The 27,687-nt window shown below is 36.9% G+C and overlaps 1 protein-coding gene across 5 annotated transcripts in view; it reads right to left on the minus strand.

The window, feature by feature from the left end:
• Window positions 1-27,687, minus strand: part of chrm3a (cholinergic receptor, muscarinic 3a) — a 110,104-nt gene that overhangs the window by 61,295 nt on the left and 21,122 nt on the right. For 4 of the 5 annotated variants that reach the window (XM_079633906.1, XM_079633902.1, XM_079633903.1 and 1 more), the window contains one exon: window positions 9,836-9,957. The gene's annotated coding sequence lies outside the window, so the exon portion shown is untranslated. Of the gene's footprint in view, window positions 1-9,835; window positions 9,958-27,267; window positions 27,407-27,687 lie in introns of all 5 variants that reach the window. The other variant, XM_079633904.1, reaches the window with a different exon arrangement.

Genomic DNA, 27,687 nt, shown 5'->3' on the forward strand with positions numbered 1-27,687 from the left:
AATCAGAATCGCTATTAATATACTGTATCTCTCAATGCACTCATAGCCATAAGTCATGACACAAAGAAGAGCCAATTAGCACAAAAATACTGGCCTACTGGCACAGCAACTTATTGGCTAATTAAAAATCACATATTAAAACCACTGTGATATTCATGATGTTGGTTAACTCTATATTATCTACAAACAAACAAAATAATAATGACTCAGTTTGAAATATATATATATATATATATAGATGTAAGGGTTAATGCCCGACGAGGTGTCCATTGTCAGGTATTAATGGACGACGGCGACGGTTGCCTCCGCCGAAGTCCATTAATACCTGACAATGGACACCTCGAAGGGCATTAACCCGCTTATACCATGTTCACTTGCCAAATAACACATTTTTAAAACATTAGTTTATATTTGAATTAGTTTTACAATCGAAATCTAACGGTTTAAGAACTACTTTACTAGGTGTCATACATCACTTTTTAATGGACACCCTGCAGCCAATCAGAATCGAGTATTCACCCAGACCATGGTATAACAAGAAATAACAGACCGCATTCTACATTAGAATTTAACCAAGCCATGTAATAAATAAATAAATAAATAAATATATATATATAGCTCTGCCCTACCTAAAAAACAACAGACAACAAAAGCAGAGCCTGACTAGTTGCTACAGGACATGACTGACTTCATTGCTTATAAATAAATTCATATTCTGCATTGTTCGCATGTCATTTCTGTTTGAGTGACGCTACACTGAATGCATTTTGACAGACCCCTGATTTATCTGTGAATACACAGGCTGTGCTGGTCATTTAAATTCATAAATAAGCGGAGAGTCACGTGACGTGCTCATGAACCCTGTCGCACTTGAGTAGAGCTCCGTACATTTGGCCCCTTTTTTGCCGATTTTTTGTTTTATTTTAAGTTTTATTCAATAATTGTACTTTGCCAGATGTCACACAATCGGAAACAGCAAGATTTTTCGCCGTCATCTTCTCCGATTAAGAAGAGATCCAAGGCTCCGACCACGGATGATACGGTTGACAAAATGGCTAACACGGTTGCACGCTTTGAGGACATCCTAAAAACCGAGCTGACGGCGATGCGGAGTGAATTTGCCTCTCACATGTCAGTTGTCCAGTCGCTATGCTCTAAACTCGACCTTCTCACAGGTGAGATGCGTGAACAAAAGAAAGTAGTCGCAGATCACGATATGCGATTAACCGCACTTGAACAACAGGTGGTGGATTTACAAGATCGCAACAGGCGCAGCAATCTGCGGCTGATTGGATTGCCTGAAGGATCCGAAAAGGACGACCCCATGGGCTTTTTGAAAAGATCGCTGTCGACGTGGCTCCCTTCTCTAGCGGGAAGAGAGATTGAAGTGGAACGAGCACATCGCGTGTATACAAAGGCTTCCTCAGATCGCGCTAAACCACGGGTCTTTCTCTTTAAACTTCTGCGCTACACGGACAGGGAGCTCATTCTGCGGGCTGCTAGACTGCATGCTCCGGTGAAAACAAGCGACGGAGCAGCGCTGTCCTTCTTTCCAGACTTTTCTCCTATGACTGCAAAAAGAAGAAGTGCGTTTGCACCAATTCGGAGGGAAATGAGGGAAGCTGGAATCCAGAATTTCCTCCTTTATCCTGCAACGCTGAAGGTTATTCTCAATCAAGGCGAGCCAAAAATGCTGTACTCCCCAGAGGAAGCAAGACACTTTCTCGGTTGCCAGTTAGCTACTAACCCCCGCTGATCTTCGTTCGGCCGGTCATAGCTGAGATGCTCTAAAAAGTTCTAACTCGTTAGGTGATATTTCATAGAGTTCACCTCACTTTATTTTGTATGCCATAATTATTAAAAGGCTGAGCTCTCACTATATTGTATTTCTTATCGGGTTGTGTGCCATGTACATTTTTTTTTTTTTTTTTTTTTTTTTTTTTTTTTTTTTACACGTTTAGCCAAATGTGTATATACAATAATTATTATTATTATTATTTTTATTTTTTTATTATTTATTTTATTATTATTATTTTGCTTTTTATGTACTTGCTAGTCATTATTTCAGCACTGGGCCAATGTTGGTGCTTCGGTAATGTGCAGGTTTCTGTTGACGCCACTGATCGTATTAAGGGGGGTTGGCGGATCAAGGTTTGTTCTTGGTTTGATCCGCCATAGTTTATGGGAATATTGTTATGTTTCTCCAAATGGTGATGGGAAGGGTGGGGGGTGGTTTGATGGTAGACTCAAATGGTTTCATTTTCTAAGTTATACTTTGTTTTATCTAGCAGCATTTCAATTGGATACTTATGACTGAGCTTAATATTCTGAGTTGCAATATAAATGGCCTAAACGGCCCTCACAAACGCACAAGTTTTTTGGATTTTTTGCGAAGAAGAAAGATTGATATAGCGTTAGTTCAAGAATCCCATTTGAAAGAGGAGGATGTACGCAGGTGCAATAATAAGTTTTATGAAGTGGTATCTCATTCATCTACTGATACTAAAACTAAAGGTGTCCTAATTTTGGTGCGGAGGACTTTAAATGTCACTATTTTGGATAAAGGCTGTGACTTGGATGGTAGAGTAACGCACATAAAAACAGCTGTGGAGAATAGGAATATTGTATTTCTTTCCGTTTACGCTCCATGTACTCCTGATCCTGCTTTCTTCTCTTTACTCTCAGTTTATCTCTTGAAATTCTCTGACTTTGAAATTGTAATGGGTGCAGATATGAATTCTGTAATGTCCCATACTTTAGATAGATCTGGGCCAAAGGAATCACACTCCCAAGCTCTTTGTTCTGATAAACTACGGCAATGTGCAACTTCATCCTCTCTGGTGGATATTTGGCGATTACTAAACCCTTCTGCTAGATCATTCACATTCTTCTCCGGTCCCCATAAAACATATTCACGAATCGACTATATTTTTATTTCTACTTCTTTATCTTCAGCTGCTCAAGATGCGGATATTTGCTCCCTATCGCTGTCTGATCATGATAGTATTTTGTGCAAGTTATCTTTGGTCCCTCGGCCATCTCGGGCCCCTAGATGGCGATTTAACCCTAAGCTGTTACAGGACAGAAACTTTTGCAGTCAGTTCAGAAAAAAGTTTGCTGAGTTTATTGAATTTAACCGAGGCTCAGTGGACGATCCGCGAACACTTTGGAATGCAGTTAAAGGCTTTATAAGGAATAACTCAATTTCATTTGCCTCTTTCCTCCAAAAAAAACGACATAAAAAGATAGCTGAGCTGGAATTGCAGCTTCAGAACTTGACAAAAGATAATCAACGATTTTTTTCGGACAATACACTCAGCAAAATCATGGCGGTTAGGACTGAACTCAACTCATTACTGAGATCCAGGGCAGAATTTTTGATTCAAAGATCCAGGCAGAATTATTATTTTCAGGGGAGTAGACCAAGTCACCTTTTAGCTTTGAGATTACGCAACAGTGAAAAATTTGCTAATATTCCTGCGGTGAAATCCCAATCTGGGGACATTACGACAGATCCTAAAGACATTAATACCACTTTTCGCTCTTTTTATTCTAACCTTTATACCTCTTCTAGTGGTGACCCTGACTCTTCTGCCTCCTTTCTATCCAATCTTGATTTACCTCGGCTGTCGGATTCAGATTCGGAATATCTGGCTGAACCGATTACTCTTCAGGAGCTGGAGTTAGCTGCTAAGTCTATGAACAAAGGGAAATCCCCTGGCACAGATGGTATTCCAATCGAATTATATACAACTTTTTGGTCTGACTTAGGCCCTCTAATGTTGGATATGATAAATTTTTCGGTTTCTCAAGGTTCATTTCACTCATCGATTAATATAGCCATTATTTCTCTTCTTTTAAAAAAGGACAAAGATCCAACTTCCTGTTCTAGCTATCGGCCACTTTCTTTGATAGGGACGGATGTTAAATTGTATGCTAAAGTGCTGGCCCGACGTTTAGAGAGATTTATGAATAGATTAGTCCATTATGACCAGACAGGGTTTATTAAATCTCGTTCTGCCTCTGATAACTTGCGCAGACTATGTCATATAGTTAATTCAGCAAGTATGTTGACTTCCCCTTGCGCAGTATTATCTCTGGATGCGATGAAAGCTTTCGACCAGCTAGAATGGGACTATTTGTGGGTGGTTCTACAACATCTGGGTTTAGGATCAAGTTTTATAAACATGATTAAAATTCTGTATACCAATCCAGCAGCTACTGTTCTTACAGGTTCAGTTTGTTCAAATCCATTCCTTATACAGCGAGGTACTCGTCAGGGTTGCCCGCTTTCTCCTCTGTTGTTTGCTTTATCCTTGGAACCCTTAGCTCAAGCGGTCCGACAATCTGAAATTATCTCCCCAATAACTATAAGAAACACACACCATCATATTTCATTGTTTGCTGATGACATCTTATTGTTTTTGGAGAAACCGTCACATTCTATCCCTCAGGTGTTGAATTTATTTGACAAATTTGGATCCCTCTCTGGCTTTAAAATTAATTGGACCAAGTCATGTTTACTCCCCCTTAATTTCAAAATTGACCCCACACCCCTATCCATATCTATTCCGGTGGTTCAATCCTTTAAGTACCTGGGGATAGATATCTTTCCATCCCTGAAGGAAATTATCTCGAAAAACCTGAATAGTATTTTAGCAAAAATATCCTCAGACTTGGAAAAGTGGTCTCGTCTCCCTACTTCTTTTCATGCTCGTATATCTGTAATTAAAATGAATGTTCTTGCACGTATTAATTTCTTTTCATCTATGATTCCTCTTTCTCCACCTGCTGGCTTTTGGAATAAACTCAATGCATGCGTTTCTCGGTATATATGGGATGGAAAACGTCCTTGAATCAAGCTGACTACTTTACAGCGTGACAGATTACATGGAGGTCTGTCTTTCCCTAATTTTAGACTTTATGCTCAAGCCTTTACTCTCCGCCCTTTATCAGTCTGGTTTGATTCTGATGCTTCTGTTTCATGGAGAGCACTTGAGGAATCTATAGTTTATCCCTATGAACTGAAGCATCTTGTTTTTTCCGGGGTTCCACTGAGGCAGTGTAAATCTCAGTTTGGTCCCATTGTAACTCATCTTCTTTCCACTTGGAGGGAAGTCGAAAAGCAAACACACCAAGTTACAATTTGGCATAAGCATTCGCCTATTTTCCATAATAATAATCTTTTGTCTGGCAAGGTCCCTTTTCATTGTCCGCAATGGGGGAAAAAAGTAAACACTTTGGGAGAGATCTATGATGATATGGGTCTAAAATCATTTCAGAACATTAAAGCTCAATATAATTTACAAGGTACATCTTTTTATATGTATTTGCGAATAAGATCGGCCCTTCGGGCATATGGGGTGCCTTGGGTCTCCAATTTACCTATTCACCCACTGCGCAAATTAATCCTTCCTTCTGAGAGATCTCCCTCCTCTGTTTCAGTCATTTATCGGTATCTTCTTGAGTATTCTTACAAACCCTTATCTATTACAACTGTTTGGGCCAAGGATCTTAATGAAGATGTGCATGTTTTATTTTCGGATCAGGTATGGAAAATGTTTAAGCTGTCTTCCAAGAACCCCAATCATCAAATGATACACTGGAAATTACTACATAGGGTTTACTTGACTCCTATGAAACGTTTCTATATGAATCTATCCTCCTCTCCCAAGTGTAATCTTTGCTCTCAAGGATCTCTAGGCACGTACTTGCACTTCTTTTGGGACTGTTTCTCTCTCTCACCTTTTTGGACCCAGCTGTCACAAGACTTATCATATCTGTTGGACACTGATATTTGTTTGACCCCACACCTTTTTTTTTTTGAATGATTTTAGGGTCCTTACCTTATCCATTCGACAGAGATATTTACTGTTAGCCGCTCTCACAGCGGCAAAAAAAATGTTAGTTAACCGCTGGAATCCTCCTCACACAATGGACAGACGAACATGGACAGTATCTTTGCTGGACATTATATCGATGGAACTCTCGACTTCTCGTATGCATGGATCCGATGCTAAGACTGTGGATTTATGGCAAGCTACTTTGGATATTGTGTCAACTTTTTTAACATCCATGTAAGACATTCAATATTTGTACTTGTCATTTTTTTTTCTTTATTATTATTATTTTTCTATCCCTCTTGTAGTCTACCAGGGGTGGGGTGGGATGGGGTGGGTTGGTTCTAGATTTGTATAGTTGCTTTTTGCTTGGTATCTTTGTATTTCATGACTTTAAAAAAGAAAACTCAATAAACAATTGTTAAAAAAAAAAAAAAAAAAAAAAAAAAAAAAATTCATAAATAAGCAAATCACCCAAATCAAATGTGTACATAACACAGCCTCTCAAAAACTGATTTGGATCTAACCAATATGAGCAGAATAATCTGGCTGAGTTTTTCAGTGGGTCACCAGAGGAGGATTAGAGATGTTGAAAAAGTGTCCCGTTATTTCATGCCCCAATAATGTTGTGCAAACATCTAAAAGCTGATTGAGAGAAGGAGAAAAAAACAGGGAGCTGCCTACAATGTCAATGGGTGTCCTTTTATCCAGACTAACCAACCACAAAATATCAACAAAATGTCAGTCTAATACCATCTAAGTCTCCCCTTGCTTGACAAGACAAAGCTGATCAATTGGCAGGATGTGACACCATTTTGGCCTCAGTTAATGTTTATAAAAAGCCCAGATTTACTATTTAAGTGCCTCAAGTAAATATCATTTATCGGAGTATGTCCAACACACATCAACTGAAAAAAGACAAAGAAACACAGTTTAAATCCAAGCCTGCAATACTCTCACACTATACATATATATACACTATACACTATACTATATATATATATATATATATATTAACTAGCTTCACTAACAGTATAATGGAAAAAACAGACATTTTGAATGTACAGTAATACTTTTTAAAGGGGCCCGTCCTATTATGCTTTTTCACATTTTCAACTTTCTTTAGTGTGTAATGTTGCTGTTTAAGCATGAAAAAAGGTCTGCAAAGATACAAAGCGCTAAGTCACTCCAACGGGAGTTATTCTCTATATCATTGTAGTCTTGAGTTTTCTACTGGGAATGCACAGGTCACGATATTCCTAATTTAAATAATTCCTGCCTAGGGCATACGCAAAAAAAAAGTGGCGAATCCTGGTTGAATTGCATTGGTAGTGTGTTGAAACTTGCGGTTATGGTAAGGAGTGAGACATAAACACACTTGAAGCGGAGCTGCGACAAGAGAGTTGTGACAGCAATGTAAAATATGTGAAAAATTATGTTTTGAACATTCAAGCATGAAAACCTATTCTAGTACACCTCCAAAACCAAATCAAAACTTAATAGGGCCCATTTAAGTACCATGGAATAGCATTTAAATACCATGAAATATGAATATGGATATATTTTAAAGCCATGATATTTTTCACTGTTTAGGTAGCACAAGGGTATCCATATCCATCAATACACCATAAATCTTAGCTATTTCTGTCATCCAACACACATGTCACAGAGGGTATTAATGATGGGTCGATTTTGATGTTCATGTTTAATGATTACGCGGGGAGAGATCGAAATGTTTCATTCTACCGATGTGACAGGACCATAATTAAGCTCCAAAGATTTCAGTGTCAAGCTGCTAAACGGCACACCCACGCAGAGAGAGAGAGAGAGAGAGAGAGAGAGAGAGAGAGAGAGAGAGAGAGAGAGAGAGAGAGAGAGAGAGAGAGAGAGAGAGAGAGAGAGAGAGAGAGAGAGAGAGAGAGAGAGAGAGAGAGAGAGAGAGAGAGAGACAGACAGACAGACAGACAGACAGACAGACAGACAGACAGACAGACAGACAGACAGACAGACAGACAGACAGACAGACAGACAGACAGACAGACAGACAGACAGACAGACAGACAGACAGACAGACAGACAGACAGACAGACAGACAGACAGACAGACAGACAGACAGACAGATCGATCTTTCTGACTCTCAGGGAAAAAAAGGTCCAAAAGCTGTCACTGGGGCAGTACCCTTTCAAAAGGTACAGCTTTGTACCTTATTGAGCCCTAAAGGGTGAATATTAGTAGCTTAAAGCGTACAGTGTATATTAGTACCTAAATGGTACATATATTTCCTGTTGAAAAGGTACCACCCCAGTGACAGTCTCTCTCAGAACAAAAAAGGTATAAAAGCTGTCACTGGAGTGGTACCTTTTCAAAAGGAAATATATGTAGCATTTAGGTACTAATATAAATCCACAGTACACTTTCAGAACAAAAAGGTATAAAAGCCGTCACTGGGGTGGGACCTTTTCAACAGGAAATATATGTACCATTTAGGTACTAATATACACTGTACGCTTTCAGAACAAAACAATTTATAAAAGCTGTGGATTTGAATACAATTACACATTAATGTTACTGTATGCTTTTCCTGAACATATTATAACCAGGTACAGATACAAAGAAAGGCAACAGTGGCCTCAAAAAGTATTTGGACACTTTAGTCATGCCTACAAATGCATGAAATGCATTTTATAACAAAACATAAGCAGAAGTGCCAACAAATTAAGCTTAAGCTTTTCTCGAAACAAATTCCTTTTTTGATCCATTTAAAGATTCTGTTACTTCAAACAACTGGTGTCAAAGTAATTTGACACCAGAGTGCTTTTATTCAGCAAGGATGCGTTCAATTTATGAAAAGGGTTTTATGAAAAAAAAAACATTTACAGTAGTGTCAAAACGGTTACAAAAGATTTCTATTTCAAATAAATGCTGTTCTTTTGAACTTTCTATTCATCAAAGAATCCTGAATGTATCACGTATCATATCAAATGTATCACGGCTTCACAAAAAAAAATTAAGCAGCACAACATTTACAATAAGAAAATTTATGAGCATGCACCAAATCAGTATATTAAAATGATTTCTGAAGAATCATGGGACACTGAAGACTGGAGTAATAGTTTTGCCATCACAGGAATAACTTACATTTGAAATTTAAAACCGAAAATAGAAAACAAATAACAATATAGTTATTTTAAACTGTGACTATATTTCACATCATTTTACTGCATTTTTTATTAAATAAATGCAGCCATGCTGAGCACAACAGACTTTTTCAAACACATTACACATTTTGCATACCGCACAATTTTCAACAGTAGTGTATGAAGTATGCTTCCCTCAACTTCCCATTCACAGGTGTAGTTCATATGAACTATGAACATGATTCAAAGGTTTGACAAAAAAAAAAATCTGAAAAAATATTTTCTGAAAAGTTTCTGAATTAATTCGTTGTATACACTATATCTATTGTTTAACCATTTAAATCTGTTTTATAACAAACTTTCTTTTGAAAAATATAATTTATTATCAGTCAGGTTTTTTTTTTTTTTTTATGTAGCTCAATTTTTGTCCAAATATACTTTGTGTACAATTTACAAGTATACTTATGACAAAATGACTTTTTAAATAAAGAGTAAATATGACAAAACAATGCATTTCTCTACATAAATATACATGGAAAGACGCACTGAGTGACTCAAAGAGAGGTTTAAAAAACATGAAGATTGAATTATTTAACAAAAATTCCTTTAATCAAACTTATATGACCTTTAATGGCCTTTCCGTAATAATCAGCACAAAGTGAGTTGTCTGAACTCAAACAGGCATCAGAATTAGTTATTTTCATTATCATCATTCCCCATCAAATTCATTGCACTACGATGTGAAAAAGCTCACATATGCTGCAATTTCATAACAGAAGAATAAACTTAAGCAAGAAAAAGTGAAAATGCATTTCAACAGTGCTGTCACTGTGTATGTGCAGAAATCTGGTCACTCACCCTGTAGAGATTGGATTGGGGCAGAGAGGTCACCTTCTGACGGGAGGGTTTAGGTGTACCTCGACCTGAAGCTTCAGTTGGCATGGAGACAGAACATCAGTCTGGTTCATACTGCCTCGGACCTGCGGGCACACAAACAAACATAGTCAGACCTATTTGATCCCAAGAAGAATCAAAGTCTGAAGTAACACTCTCTTATCTGTATTGAGACATTCGCATCAACAAATGAATAACTCATCTTTGATCTGTAAAAAACATTGTAAGTGTAATTTTATCTGCCACTGGCTCAACACTTGACACGAATTTAAAACTTCAACACATCTGAAATAACTGGCTCCATCCAAAGCTTATAAACAAATATGTCACAGGCTTCTTTTGGATTTCATCTTGAAACCGCTGAAGGAGTCGAGGGCTACAGTGTCTCAGAGCAGTTTGAAAGATTACCGAAACATGTTTGTTGTTCCAACAGGCCACTAAAAACCAGCGCTGTAACTCTTGAAGTCATTGTGATCCTAGTTGCAGCCATTACACAACATGACCACAAACCATTCACTGACTGTCTGATGTATACTACATGCAAAAAACGGCATTATCTGACTAAAATCACCTTTCAATATGAATGCCTGGCTTCTACACAATTGTCAGGTGTCAGGGAGCACAATTGTATCACTTTGAAGTGTTTACAAGGTACCAGGCTGATACAATGACTGCTTCCAAGGAACTACCACAAGATTAAGCAAAGCTTGCTTTATGATATTGAATTTTGAAAGATATTTAATACAAAATATAAAAAAATTGAAAACTAAGATATTTGAAACTAAATATCCAAGATATTACAATTTTAGATATCCCATCCTTAATAGATTAGGGCTGGGCGATATGACGATATTATCGTATATCGACGATGTCTCCCAAGTATCGCGATGTCGATTATAACATTAGTTTCTAGACGATAATCGTCGATATAAAAAAATGACATAGCCTATATTTCACATAGCCCTATAGTTATACATATTTATTCACATGCAATAATATGAAAGAAATATTTTTTATAGGCTAGTTAGGATTAGGAATAGAAAATCGATTCTTCTTGATTCTTTAAGCGCAAGACGAAAGAACACTTCTGCATGCGCGATGTGTTCTGAGCTGCGCACTCAAACAACGAGCCGCCTCTCGCATTGTGCACGGGCAAATACACACAGAATTATATCTCACAATTATCCTTAGTCAATTTATAGAATCAAATAAACATGAATAAACATCAGAAGAATTGTTGTTTCAACCACAGAAAGACGTCAGTACACACCTTTTTTTCAAGTTCAAATATCCCCGTAAACATAGTCGATTTTGTCTTCGGTTGAGAAAGAAAAAAAACTCGCTGCCACCATTAATGATGATCAAAAAACAAAGGAAAAAGAAAATAACTCACTGAACTTTTGCAACTTAAACTAATATTTGATATGCCCGTTTTTCGGTGCGGACTGCTCTAACAGCAACATGAGTCTGTGTAGCCGCGACCTTGAGATGCGTTCACGGTCATACATCCTTTATCCTTACTTTCGTAATTTTGTGTCAAACATTTTTTTCTGGATTTCTTGATCTTTAAATTATTTTTATTTTATTCATATGCTATTCGTTTTTATAAAATTTTGTTCTGCAGACGAAAAAAAACAAAGTATCCGATTATTTCAGAAAAGCAGAGATATAGCCTACAAACATGACCATTGCAATTAAAATTAAAATTACGTTATATTGCAAACGGATTAAGATATTTTGTTGATTTGAATTTCTCATGCACGCGTTCAGATTTACAATGTTGGCAGCGCCGTTACAGGCTATAGGCCTATTGGAAGCATTATACTTTGCTTTAAATGAAAATAAAAATAAATAACAACAGAAACTAAATAATATCCAAATATAACTTTTAATGACTTCTGTCTCTAAATAAATAAAGCTATAATTTTTATTTCGTAAACGGCTTAAGGTGACCATGGAACTCTAAGACCAAAAAGGAGGAGAAAAAAAAAAAAAAAGTTTTTTGCTCATGCAGAACGAAAAAATTCGCTTTTAATTCCCAATTTTAGACAAATAATAAATATAGTATAGTTTAAATACAAGTTTAAAAACAGCGCTTTAGGAAATTAAACTGATCATCATTAAATCAGACGATAGCGCCAAAAAAGAAAGAAAGAGAAACATTGGAACTTATGAAAAACAAATAGGCAAGACACCTTGCTATAACATCAACATGCATTCAACATTACAATCACCAAATTGTCTTCTGTTCAGTTTAGTTATATTTAACATTTCTCATCGCGAAACGAAATCCGTTTCAAACACATGCGATAGAACAGTGTGGACATTATTAGCAACACTTACATAACAGCAAAGCTAATGTTTTATGCTCGTTTATGCTCAAACTAACCAAAGTAAAACCTTTAACCTTTAAAGTGCAGCCAAACTCAACATGACTTTTTAACGGTGTATGTCGGTAGCGTTGTCTCCAGCGGGGCGTGTTGGGGGCGGGGCTTGGGTAGACGATATTATCGGATATCGCAATATTTTTTAAGGCGATTATCGATAAAATATTTTAATTATCTTTTTATCAAAATGAAATTATACTTAAATTATATTTGCAGTTTTTTTTTAACCAGCTATTGTTACAAGTCAGTAGTATGTCAGAATATATGGCCTGTTTGGCCGAAGTAAAGACCTGGTTGTCCTCAAACTTTCTGAACTTTAATGAGAGCAAAACGGAAATGATTTTAATTAGACCCTCAGATTACTCCACCATACCTAAAATTTATTTTGGTGGTTTATCTTCTTATGTGAAGCCGTGGGTGAGAAATTTGGGTGTAGTATTTGATGAAGCTTTAAAATTTGAGAGGCAAATAAATTCAGTAGTGAAATCCTGCTTTTTTCAGCTAAGATTACTATCAAAAGTAAAGACATTTCTCTCTTTTAAAATTTTTTAAAAAGTAATACATGCATTTATCTTTTCTAGCTGGATTATTGTAATTCTCTTTATGCTGGGACTAGCCATTTAGCAATGTCACGACTTCAATTAGTACAAAATGCGGCAGCTAGACTTCTGACGGGTGCAAAAAAACGTAATATATCACGCCAATTTTACGCTCCTTACACTGGTTGCCAGTGCGTTATAGAGTGGAGTATAAACGTTTAATTTTTGTGTACAAATCACAAAATAATCTGGCTCCACCATATTTGTCTGCTCTATTGACTGAGCATCATCCGACTAGATCACTACGGTCATCAAATCAGAGTCAAATCTAAGTCAAAACTTAAGTCTAGGGGGGACCGTGCCTTTTCTGTAGTTGGTCCCAGACTATGGAATGATTTGCCGATTTCAATTAGAGTGGCCACTTCGTTATTTGTTTTTAAATCAAAGCTAAAAACACTTTTATTGGATAAGGAATTTAACACATGATAAAGCATTATTCAATTCTATCTCATAATTTTAAATGGGTGAAGCACTTATCCTATAGTATTCTATTTAAATGTATACCTGTACTGTTGTTGTATTGTTGTTTGTTCTTATGATTTTTATTAATATTGTAAAGCACATTGGACAATGTAAATTGTATTTAATTGTGCTATATAAATAAATTACCATACCATACCATATATATAAATTCTACTGTATAGACAGCCAAGTTTTATTAAAAGCATGATCTTTAATTGATTCTGTCATCAATCTATCACTCTCATGTCATTCCAAACCCATAAGACTATCGTTCATCTTCAAAACCAAAATTAAGATATTTTTAATAAAATTCAAAGATTTCTCTCCCTCCATTTAAAGTCTATTCACCCAAAACTCCAACAGTTCAAAACATTCATGAAGAAAGTGTAAAATAAATCCATATGAATCAAGTGGTTTAAGCCAAGTCTTCTGAAGAGAAACAATCAATTTATATGATGACAGACTTGAGCTTTATTCACATTTATCAGCAAACATACATAAATCACTTATTGTAAATGGTTTGGTAAGTAATGCGGTCGATGTACCGGTCTGTCGTGGTGAAGAAAGCCGGTCAATCTACGTTCCTACTCTCACCTATGGTCATGAGCTTTGGGTCATGACCGAAAGGACAAGATCCCGGATACAGGCGGCCGAAATGAGCTTTCTCCGCAGGGTGGCTGGGCGATCCCTTAGAGATAGGGTGAGGAGCTCGGTCACTCGGGAGGAGCTCAGAGTAGAGCCGCTGCTCCTCCACATCGAGAGGGGTCAGCTGAGGTGGCTCGGGCATCTGTTCCGGATGCCTCCTGGACGCCTTCCCGGGAAGGTGTTCCGGGCACGTCGCACCGGGAGGAGACCCCGGGGAAGACCTAAGACACGCTGGAGAGACTATGTCTCTCGGCTGGCCTGGGAACGCATCGGTGTCCCCCCGGAAGAGCTAGAGGAAGTGGCTAGGGAAAGGGAAGTCCGGGTATCTCTGCTTAGACTGCTGCCCCCGCGACCCGCCCCCGGATAAGCGGAAGAAGATGGATGATGGATGGTTTGGTAAGCTCAACCATACTTGATACGAGAAAACAAACCGTATTGGTTCTCGCACACCAAGCCAGTATGAGCTTTCAATTGAGGGACAGAAATCTGTCAGATTTTATTATCTTCATTTGTTTTCTGAAGATGGATGAAAGTCTTATGGGTTTGGAACGAGTAATTGATTTTGGTGAACTAACCCTTTAAATCACCTAATGAGGAACAATTCTTTGTCTTAACACTGAAAATCATATTAGATTCACTGATACCACAGCCAGTGCCTTAATCTTAAACCATTCTGTATCTTTCCACCACAGAACAAAAAAAAATCCATATCAATCCCTAAACCTGCTGGTCTCAAACTAGGATCTGCTAAAACCACGGGCATAGGGATTGTATCTATTGTTACTTCTGACATTGCAGTAAAACAGCTTGTGATTGCATAAAGACTCCGAATCAGAGACTCCTAAGCCTCATATACTCGTGTGCTATGTAAATTTGTGTGCAGATTATGCAGTCAGTTAAATCAACGTTCAGCAAGCATAAATACCAGGTCGTTTTCAGAGCAGTTCCCCGATCAAGCACCATATTTTGGTATAAAAAAAGAGGATATATATATATATATATATCTATATATATATCTATATCTATATATATATAATGTATACGACCCCACTGTATCTTACAACGAGATGTGATAAAGGGATGTGATACCAGGGAAATGTAATATGCTATTTAGTATTAGACAAAAATTGCTCCTCATTAGGTGGTATAGGTATCATTTATTTATCAAGTATGATCAAAAGTGAAGGAATGGCTGGTGAGAATGAGTCTTCAGGAGGAGTGTTCATTAAGTATGAAAGCTGCCATTCCTCAGTTTCCCAATAAGTGCTAATAAAATGAAATAAATAGAGCAAAATTAGAGTACAGCAAAGGTTTCCACATTGAATTTGACAGATTTTTAAATCATTTAGTGTAGCATGGACATCACCAATTTAGGAGATCTCTATTTCACCTTCATTGCTTGCTTTTGTAGAATCATAGGGGAAGAGCTGACTTTTTTTTGTTCTTTTTAAGATTCATTCATGCTGTATATTAGCAGCTTCTTATCTGCCAGGTTATTTCTAAAGCTATGCGATTATTTTGATTTGGCAAAATTCACTTTTACGTGGTGTTTGAACATAAATGTGTGTTGGCAATGTGTGTACACAACCACCCTATAATGATAAAAATCCCCCAAGTGCAAGTACAACTTTCCAAGACCAGAAAGTTACTCTCTGAATGTTGGGTCTAAAATCAACCGAGCACAATGGCCCTGATAATAGAGGAATTAATGAGAATTCATTAACAATGAAATGCTTTTGAATAATAAAGATCGAGAATGAGGGAAAACAGAAAGCGAGAGAAAGAATATATCAGCTATCAAGTCTCTTAGCATGCAAAATGTATGAGTATCTCCCTCTTGTTTAAGACCCCGTCTGAGCCTAACAATAGACCACCACAGAGCTGAAAAAGAACTACTGGAAATAATTGATACAACCCAACAAAGACAGTTCCTCCATAATGACAGAAGAACCCACTGTGGGAAAATGCATGCGGTATGGCCTTATCATTCGGAGTCACATTCATACGGCTGTCTAAATAATGCCCAGTGCCCACAAATTAAATTGATTATGATGTGCCAGAAATAATGAATTGCGATCCTCTTTCTGTTTAGCAACAATGTAAGCAGCAACACACTGCGAGTAAACCTGTGCAGACCAAAGAACTTTGTCTTGTCTATTTTATATTTAACATGACTTACACATGCCATCAGTCATGCCTTATTTCTGCTTTCAAAGGACCGTGACAGAACTGTTTTTACATTTAAAAATTCGAGACACAGAGCTGAGGAATTTAATCAAATCGGAACGGCCCAATGTTTTGAAACTGACAGATGAGCTGTGCTGTAAAAAATAAGTTATTTTAGATGAAAACACAAAGCTCACGCACGAGTCGCTGAACGAGCAGCAAGATGTAGCGAAATGTCAAAGACATTTATCAAGCGTATGTTTACATAGAAAAACACTGAGCAGTGGAACACAAAAACGGAAATGTCCTATCATTAAATAACACTTAGATTTTTTTTAGATAATCCACAGACGGCTGACAAGAATCATGATCCAACAGCCATGTTGGAGCCTATATGTACTTAGAGCAACAATGCAACAACAGTGCAGACAGAAACAGAGTTGGGGAGTAACAACTACGCCTACAAACTTAACAGATTCACAGATTCTATGACCTAGTTTCACAGTTAGACCTTAGATTAAGACAGGATTAGGCCTTAGTTCATTTAGGGCATTTTTATAAACGAGCCTTAGAAAAAAAAAAACATTACTGGTGTGCATCTTGAGACGAAACAATGGCACGTCACTGACATATTTTAAGATACTGTACATCACTGCAAGTTGAAAACTGGGGGTATATGTTTTGGACTCGGTTATGTAAATTAGGATGTGTCTGTTTATTTCCATCCGATGTTCTCAATACACAGACGCAAGTTTTATCACACTGCAGATCAATTTCTCATTTCAACACAATTTGCACCATAATTGTATTGAAAACTGATTCGAATTCTAAAATAATTTCCACTTAAATCAGTTTTCCATGTAGTTATTTATTTGTCAGGGTTTATTTTGTGATGATGATGATGGCTGACTACTTAATCTGCATGTAATGTAATAAAGTGTTTTGGGTTTTTTGACAATTGTACAGTAAGTCAACAAATATTGCACACTATTCTCATTCTTTAACCTCTTTTAACCCATTTTTGGCATGTGTAAAATCTGCAGCATCTGAGGCAGAACGTAGAGCCTTTTAGAGAATTATGAGCAAGAAGAAACACACGAAAAGACAGAAACACGTTATAACACCTTGATCATGCACGACATAATTCATTTCATCCTTCCAACGGAACACAGATTGTACTTACATTTTCATGAGATGAACCCGGAACACAACAGGGTGTTTGACAAATTACTTGGGACACACAATTTCTGTTCATGTCAGACATGAACAAAAATCTGCTACAGCATGGAACCCAACAAACTGAGCATGACACCACAAACCGAACCAGAAAACGAATGAAACAAGACACTTATAGGATAGCAGATTTATTTCAAATTCACCTCATTATTCAGAGTGTCCTGTGTGTCCTTGTTATTTACACTACAAGACAAAGCATCACTTTTAATGGTCTAATGTCAGGTGAGAGATGCTGTTTTGTACTGGGAGCCTGCTTGTGAATGTAAATGTGCACTGGGCGCAAATGTGCATTTGGACACATAAAGTCACACCTAAAGATGTATGAATGTCACTGCATTAGATGACATTTATAGTATTATTTATTCTTACAGAAACATTTGTTTTTGAAGTAAAAATTGTGTTTGAGGTAAAAGGTCATTGAGAGAGCACAAACATACATCCATAAATCCTTCACTGAGATAAACCCACCTGTTCTCATACCATTCAAATGAAACAAAGTGCATGTTTCCCATGCACAACATTTTCTGAAAGACCTGGTATGTTTTATCAAAACACATTTCTTGTCAGAGCTTGGCAAATATCCTATCATATGGTAATGACTACAAGGCTTTGTCTAAAACATCAATTCATCTTTAATCTAATGCAGATGTTATTTCTGAAATTTCATAGATTTAATATACCGGTAGCTGATGCAGATTATCACTTAAACCTGCTGGGTTTGAATGTACCTTTCCCATGAGATATTGCTGTATTTGTTTGAATATAAGGAGGAACAAAAGGTCATAAATGTAGCTCAATCAACAATCTTTATGAAAATAAGGGTTCATAAAGATTAAACTAGAAGTTTTAGTACATTCTGATCCTGAAATGTCCCAACAGTCACTGTTAGTGTGTCCTAACCAGGTGTAACGCAAAAATAAATAAATAAATTTTGAATGCTAATGCAATGCTTGTTTTTCTTTACTATCTACACCCAAACGTCGACTGAAATCCATCACCTATTTATATTGAACATAAAAAATGGACAAGGAGAAATTGACTGATATTGGATAATTAAAAACATAGGATAGGATAGGCTACTATCTGGCAAATCCCTCAGGTTCCACAAGGAAAACCATACAAGGACTCGTCCACATGCTGTTCTGATTGGTTGCTGCATGACACAGCATTTTTATTTATTTTTTAGTGTGGAAAAACTGCTTTGCGTTAAAATCTTATCACAGCTGTTCCATATGAGATATCAGGAATATTACAGCAGTTAATTAATCTAAATGACGACTATAGTGACTACAAGGAACACTTGAACCTACAAGTCGGTCTAATTTACTGGACTCAAAACCACAGAAAGCTCAAGAATCCATTATGAAGGTGTACTTAGACTGTGTCTGCTAGGATTTATTACTAAATGTTAAATGTGGACATGTCTCTGGCCTTTTTTGGTTGTCAACGCTCATTCTACTGACCCTTTCACAACCCAGAACATGTGCCAAACGAAACAAGGCTCAAATCACTGGTGAAGTCGTATGTTCCATGAATTGAAACGTTCCATTCATGAGTAAATGACAAAACAATTATGGTGGAATCTGTGTAATGCACTATCATAACAAACACAAAGCAGTTCTGGTCCATAAAAGCATGACACTTCTTTATACGTGGGCCAGCAAAAGTATACATAAAAAATAAAAATGAATGCCATCCTTCCTCACAGACATCATGGATGAGAGAAAATCTAACTCACTATATAAGAGACCACAGACAAAACAGGTGAACACACAAACAAGGCTTCGGGGCATTAGTACATGTGTTAAAAACAACTATTGTTTATGTGCATGTTCCAGTGATTGACGAGAAAATGGTGCAGAAGTCTTCCTTGTTTGGTCAAATGGCATAAGCAGAGTGTGTGTAAGTCTGGGGTAAGCTCAGACATCTTCTGGCAGGCCTGATGTGTGTACGGTATATATGAATATAGAAGCTGATTGGAACTTCTGATTGCTTCTCCGGGATAATGAAGCCTGCAAAACTTCTAATCTAGGATCTAATCTAGGATTCCTTATGCAAATCCAAACTTCAGTGGCTGAAGGAAACTGCATTTTACATTGTTTGCTTCATGAGAAAATGTCTTTATTTCTGAAATGAAAAAAATAAATCTATAATTTGAGAATTAAAATATTTATGAAATTACGGTTTCATTTAAAAAAAATGCATTTATATCAAAATGTGACAACCCTTCAATAAAGCTCAAAGGCGACACTGTTCCATCCATCTACTTGGATAATAATCAGGACCTCCCATCCACTGTGACTGAGTTTGTGGTAATGCTAGTGGACAGGTGGTTTATATGTGAGTGGCGTTTGACTAATAGGCCAGTGAGAAGACACTAGTAGGTCATGAGTCTTCAGTCTTGGAATGGAAAACAGGTAAAGTCTGCCAGATGAGAACTGAAGCTCCGGCAGCTTGAGTTCAAGCTGTCTACACTCTGAGGAGAATGAGTCTAAGCACAGGCAAACAGCTTCACACGACCTGGGGTTACCTCGGTCTATAAACATGCCACCTACAACTTGCTGATGATGACCTTAAATGAATTTTCACTATACTTCCCAAAGTTTATTATAAAAAAAGTTATGTTTTCAGTCATCCATGAATATTACCCTAAAAGCCCCTTGATACGTTCCCTTGAGAGCAGAGCTCACGGGAGTGTAGACAGGTTTTCTGGAGAACATTTCCTGCATCTGACAGTGCTGTTCACTGCAGGCAGAAGTGTATACCGCGCTGTGTTTAGATTTCTGCTCCTGGAGGGACCATAGCAATAAGACAGATGATATAAGTGTCACCGTCTGTTTCAAACAGGATAAATCAAACAGAGATTTCTCCTTATGAGAGACGAGAGGAAACACAGACACGACGACGTGTGCCTACTTTCAGCTGCCTTTCTGAATTGAGTGAAAAATGTTCATATTTTCCAGTACTTCATGTGAAGTATAAATGAACATTCAATTAAAACACTGTGGTAAAGCCTTGCTTTTGCTCTGTATAAAGTATGAATAAATATTACTGATTGATTTTAATTTTAACTATGCCTGTCAATTTATTGGGTTATACTGAAATGTATCTGCGGTAAAATGTAACGTCTAGCTTTATTTGAGAGCTTCTATCAGCAAATATGGATACATACAATCAATTGTGATTCATTTGATTAACTTGTTGGATATAATATAATGAAATTATAAAAAAAATTAAATCTGTAGAAAAATGGAAAACGTACTGGTAACATTCTGCCAGTTTACAGATTTTTCCTTTAACCCTGAAACACAACATGATACAACCTGTAAATCAAAATATGGGAAAAAGACCTGTGAAAAATGAATATGGAAAATTCCTTCATATTATCTTTTTTATTCCTTCATATTGACTTTTTTTTTTTAGTGTGCTCTAATTTAAACTTTTTAAATGTAAATAGTTTTAAATTAATGTATTCGTTAATATGCACAGAAACAAATAAAAAACAAATTAGTATTATGTTTATATAATAAATATAATAAAAATATATTATTAAATCAACTCAAAAGTGCACTGAATATGCTAGCAGGACATTAAAAAAAATGCTGTTCAGCATCTCAAGAAAAGTCAAGTGTCATTGAGAAGTCCAAAAATAATAGCATTTTTATAATTGTACACAAACTCACACTGTCACACCTACACAAACAACAACGATCAAAGTGTGACTGCAACACGGTTACTTCCACAAACCTTGAATCTGTTCAGGCATTTCTCCCGCGGAATTTATTCTCCTTCCACTGAATGGGCTTGTCAGAATGACAGACTGTTGACAGCCCTAAATAAACGGCACATAAAAATGTGAAACAGGCTCTGTTTGCTTACTCACAGTCCAGGTCCCGCAAGCTGCTCTCAGCACAAGACCAGCACTCGCAAATCATTACGCGCTGAATGCTGCAATGCGTTTGGATTAATGACAACTGTATGCAAGAAGGACATAGAGACATCCCATAATATGAAAAACTTAAATCCCTAGATGTCATTGACCATCTCACCTGCATATCTAAGCTATAAATCAAACGTTTCTGGGTGAGTCATGCATACGAATTTTTGCAAGTCTGACGTCTGATTAAGGCATGAGTTAAATGAGGTAATACTACAGCAATATCTGCGAACCGCAGTCCCTGATGACATCACATTACTGATGCCAAATCAGCACTGGGGTGTTTTTTTTTTTTAATGTCTTCAAAAGTACATTCCTCAGCTTAATAAATTAGTAAGCAGTCATTGAACAGAAGCCAAATCGACTTAAACAATCACCCTGAAACCACCCGAGCAGAAATGTGCAGATTTACACACTTTCATACAGATGTGTGTTATGGTTGTGCGTTTTCCCTGCGAGTTTTGTTTGATACAAGCAGTTCCTTTGTGGTATTCTTGCATGGATCTGTGTGATTATGGGAGTTATTGATGACTTGAATATAACATTGCACAGATGAGGTTAGTATGCATTTTGATCACACCAGTATCATGTAGCCTACCATAAGAAATTCTGTGTATTTTAACATTTTCATAGTGCAATGTGTATTGCCCTAAGGGCTTCCTTTGTACGTGCATTACTCTACATGCCATTTTTACAAACTGAGGGATGTCAAAATCGTTTTCTAAAGTACTTGACAGCAGGAAAAGAGCCTATTGAACACAAAACAACGCTTTAAGACTGTTATTTCAGAGAACTGAATCATTTATTTCCCCAATCAATTATCAATCTGTAGAGTTATATCACCTGTTACTGTTGATTGAAGATATTGACAATAAACAATAGAGCAGAAACCATTTGTGAAAAGCATGTCTTTTTATTAATGTTCATAAAACTAAATTAATTTAAATGAATCCTCTCGCATCTCCACACATCTTACCAATGACCTTACTGGTAAACTCCTGACTGCTACAAATCAAGCTCCAGTAATTAGAGTTAACTCACAATGGGGTATGTGTGTGTCCTTAATAAACTCTAAGTGGATTGGACAGATAGTTTACTCCATACTGTGAGACCTCAGGGGTTATGAGGGGAACCAGAGGAAGGAATGAAGGGGAAAATTTCAGGAAAAAAACCCATCCATTCATTCACTGGGAAATCTAATGATTTATGATATTTACCAAAAGTGCTACCAAAAGTGATTTTTAAGAAATTTACTGTTCCACGTTAATTGCATGAAACAAATCATGCCCCAGATCAAACAACTAGTGTTGCTAGTCATGTCTTGGATACCCAAGTGAAAACATAGGGGCAAAAACACTATTTACATTATATAACAAAGTGGCATTTAAAGAAATACAAAATTCTCTAAAGGGCACAGCTTATTGGTTCCTGCTGTATCAGTAGCCAATGAGCTTGCTGCTCAACTTTGAAATACTTGGTCAGCTTTGCTGTCGTAGTTGCAATGCACTTTTAGAAACCCTCCACCTGTACCCTCCATCTTCTACGGGTAATTCCTGTATGCTATATTGTACAGAAGCATCATGTCTTGCTCACAACAATGTGTAGTGTATGTATTGGCAATAGCAAGTCCTGTACTTACTCTGCAGCAGCAATAACCAATAGCAGCATTGCAGACCAAACATATTAACATTAGCCTGGTTGCCATTACAGATTTGCACAAAACTTTTGCGATATTTCCTAATGGCGATAAAAAACTATTGGGAAATGACAGCGTTTCCATTAACCGATGTTATGACACTAAAGCATATTTTTTTCCTATCACGATAAGTCATTCCAAAAATCATGGCAACGGATGTTGGTGGGTTTACGTATATCGCAGCCACCGCACTAGCCATTATTTTTGATAATGTGTTTTCCTGTGATGGACTGACCCATGATGGAAAAGAGTGTTTGGAAGTTCATTAGTATTTTAAACATGTAGGGAGAATGTATATACACAGACATGAGGGCGTTCCATACATAGACAGAGGAAGGTGATCGTGTGTGTTAGAGAGAAGGCTACTAATGTCTGCCAGGATGATATTTGCTAGACTGTATTAACTTGGAGCCAAAGTGCTAAGAAGTAAACTGTTTCTGACACTTATTAAAGTGTGTATCATGCCTCACTGAACCATGAACTCTGTCCGTGTGTGTGTGTGTGTGTGTGTATCTCAATATATGAGCTAAACCAACCATCATCAAAACATTCATTGCTGTAGTCAGAATATAACAGGAAACTTCTGTTCTTAGTCACATATTTTCACACTAGAAGGTCACATTTAAAGGGATAGCTTCTGAAATATTATAATTGAAGCTTTCACACTTCAAAAAGGATGTAAAAGCACCATTTAAGTATCATAAAAGTAGTCCATTTGATTTGTGCCATATGTTTTAACCCTTCTGAAGTCATATGATAACTTTGTATGAGAAACAGACCAAAATTTAAGTCACTATTGACTGATAATATTCCCCTTCAGTGAGCTGTTAACTGCTGTGTGCAGTTCACTGGATCGGATAAGTCTAATTCTTGAATAAATCATTCAGATCAGTTTTGTGAACTGGATCAACACATTCATTGAAAAAAACTGATTAAAAATAATTATCATGAATGAGCATGTCAAGTTTTCAATAGTAACAAGTTAAAAAAAAGCTCCTGGTGATTTTGTGAACTTTTTGAAGCCTAAAATCTTCAGAATATCTTATGTAAATTATGACAACATTTTCCCTTTTCGCTCAACTATCCCTTTAAACATGTAATTTCAAGCTTATTTTGCCATATTAGTTAAATACATAAGTATGTAAACAAAAATGAATGCCACAAAATACAGACGCACAACAAATGTCAGTCCCAGAACCTGCAGTGTCCCACTTTTTAAAAGATAACTCTTCTTTGTATATCATATCAGGCTGATATCACAAAACTAGCAAACATTTGATAAAGTAATGCCTTTAATCTGAATATTTAGATGTTTAGAAGAGGATATAAGGCTAATAAAACAGAAATCATATAAAGATAATTATTTAGTGCCCTGTGTTGAAGCTCATCTTTTACTAAACAAACAAATCACTCAAGTGACCAGACACAGTATTTTCTCACGGCATCCTTTCTATGTAATAATCCATAATCCTGCAACAATGCACAGAAAAAATTTGTTCATGTATATTTTTGTGTATGAACCAATTAAACAGTGACTTGTGCAAATATGCAGAGCTAAGTGAATTACAACTTTGAAGACAGTTTTCTCACAATATAAATGTCATGTCATCATACGATGTTATGACAGCATACCTGCATTACTGTTTCATGTTTCAAAAACCTCCACCACTAACATGGAGAAATTTAATTTCTGCTTTTCATGCCGTTGATATATTTCTGGTATGAAAGGTAAAAATGTAAGCTTTTTGAAACAAAAATGAAACAGATTTTGCTCCGTTCATCACATTTATAGTGCTTTTGTGACCTTTTTAAAGCCAAAAATCTTCAGAATCTCTAAAAAGTTAAGCTTTTAGAGCAGTGGCTCTCATTCCTGATCAGGATAGAGCAAAATTTGGGATTGTATCATACCAAACTTTTTTCCCCTCAAATCCTGATTTTAATAAAGTTAAAAAAAACAGCCATTATTTTGTTTTTCATGACAATATTTTACCAAATCTCTCTGGATCTTGGAATCAAAACAGCCAACTTTCACTCGCTGTTGCTTTAAGAAACTCCCTGTCGCATGTGAAATGGGCAACATCACTACATGCTCCGGTACACACATCGGCGTGTGGGTTTTCTGTTGTGTTAAATATGGTTTTTAACTCCCCCATTCTTTCAATAACAGGTGTTTTTTTTCTTCTTCTTTTTGTTACAAAATTTGCATTAAATTGTGACAGGGTCACAGCACAATGTGTGCTGAACTGCACCAAATAAGTGGTTTAAGAACGAACTGAAATGATAATGTGCAACGCAGTAATAATAATGCTGCTTTCTTCGTATTATCTCACTGGGCAAGTGGCTTGTTTCTTTTCAGCCAACAGTCATCATTGACATGTAAATGCCTTGTGCTGAAGCATTCATCTGTGTGAAATGACAAAGTTGCAGAAGTTTTATAACATATCAAGTTCACTCCTTTATACAGCAAGATTCCTCTGAATACTCCTTTATATGGAGAGATTGAGTCTTCGTGAAGCACCATGAACTTTAGATGGACTTTAGACAGCAGGACCCTCAAACTAATTAAGCTAACATCTGATCACAGAGAGGACAGTGGAGAAGAGAGATAAATTAAAACAGAGACAAAACAAAAGAAACAAGATACACATAAAAATTTGTGTCAGGCAGAGAATAAAAGCTGGATATACAGAAAGCTAAAGTAATGGAGAGAGACCGAAAGAGAGAGCATCAGTCATGCAGAAAGGTTTGAATTTGATCGACAACTATTAAAGCAGATTCCTTCATATATCTGTCAGAAATGTGAAGAAACATGCAAGTATGTCTAGAGTGGCCTTTTGCAATATATACGGCTGTACTTCTTCACTGGGCCTCTTCGGTCAGAACGGACTGAAAAATTTTACATTTTGAAATTTTAGAAAAGAGAGAGAGAGAGGAGAGAAAAATTAACTGGTAAGACTGCAACAGAGCAAATTTTGAGAATGTGAAAAATCAGTAAATGAAAAAAGTACGAGAGTCTCTGAATTGATAGTTTGCAATGTTCGTTTATGTGTTTGCTGCATATTGCTGTTCCATATTGCTTTATGGTAATGTTTTATTACCATTTATTTAATTAAATAGAAGAAAATGCCAATTAATTGCAGCATGTTTGTATAAAGTGTTTTGAATTATCGCTATCCATTCCTTAAAGTTGAAATAGGTGATACTCTACTAGAGAAAATGTTTTTGTTATGCTGGTTGAAAGTCTCCTCATATCCTGATAGCAAAGAGGTCTAAATGTATTTTTATAAATATATCGTCTGTGAACGGCATAGGTCCATAAAATGTTCGTTCAATCATTGTTTGTTCCGATGTGGTTTCTGGAATGTTTAAAAACAATGTACATTTGTGCAACATAACATAATGCTGTAAAGTGTTGTAAAAACACTTTTATAAAATGGATAGCTCCGGTCCTTGATTCTGATTGGTTGAGTCACGTTCAAAGCCATTGTAAATTACTCAACAAACATACACCTGTGACCGCATTGCATTAGTATTACTCCGCAACTGACGTTGCTTGTGTTGCTTGGCAACCTCTTTGGCACTACATTGCTTGGCGTAGGAATATGTGTTATAACCTCATATTTTTTTGTTGCTGGTGTTTATTTTATGAATAAAATAAATATTCAAATGAATATTTTTTATGGAGTAACCGTTTTATAAAGGTAATAAGCCCCTTGAAGCCGTGTTTTACAGTGAATTCTGCTGCGCGTCGTGCCTAACAACGCCCCTTAGCTGTTCTAAATTCACTGTAAATCACAGCTTCGCGGGGCTTATTGCTTTATTTGCTTGCTTGAAACAAGCCTTCAAAGTCAGGGTAGCGTAATAATTATGTTCAATTGCATCAAAGCTGCATTAAATAAATAAAAAAAGCTCAATCTTGGGTTTTTTGCCCCATATTTTCAGGCTAACTCTGCTTGCTCGAACCCTCCACCGAGGCCTAGACTAAATCTTTGTGTTGTGTTTTCCTTGCGTCGACTTGAAGCAGAACGAAAGTCTAATTTGCTCGAGATGGTTGTGGTCTGCTGGAGACAGCACTAAATGAATGGCTCATTAACTCCTGCATAAGCACTCAGCGAGCTTGTGATGGTGGAAAATGAATTTATGCAGTCTTCTGCCAGACATAACATCAAACTCATTGCGAACTGGGGAAAATCAGAAGGGGGGAAAGGGAGGGAGGAAGGAAGCTGGAGAGAGAAAGAGAGGGAAAGAGACTAAGTGGAAAGACTGACCTAAGAGTCTTGCCTCAAATTAGAAGAAGTGACATTCATAAAACATGCTGAAATGTAAGTCACAGATGCCCTGGTCATGGTATCCAGCATCAACAGCAAAAACGGACCACTCATTCTTCTTTTGGACAGATGAATCGGCCTGCGGAGAGGTGCGTGGGGTCATGAGGGAGTTGATGTAACCAGAATAAACTTTACAGCACATTAGCTGAGGCAGTGTATGTGTCTGACCACTAAAGCAAGTTTATAGCTTAGTTAGCAGCGCTCTGGAGCTGAGCGATGCATTTCATACATTGGATCTGAGGTTCATTACCTGGCAAATAACATTTAGTCACGCTTTATTTATTTTGGAATTACATAATCAGTTTTAGAAATTGAGCTGAAATAGTGCCTCGTTGTCAAAAAAGGGGGGGGGGGGGGGGG

The sequence above is a fragment of the Phoxinus phoxinus genome (genome assembly GCF_949152265.1).
Source record: "Phoxinus phoxinus genome assembly, chromosome: 13".
NCBI classification, from domain to species: Eukaryota; Metazoa; Chordata; class Actinopteri; order Cypriniformes; family Leuciscidae; genus Phoxinus; species Phoxinus phoxinus.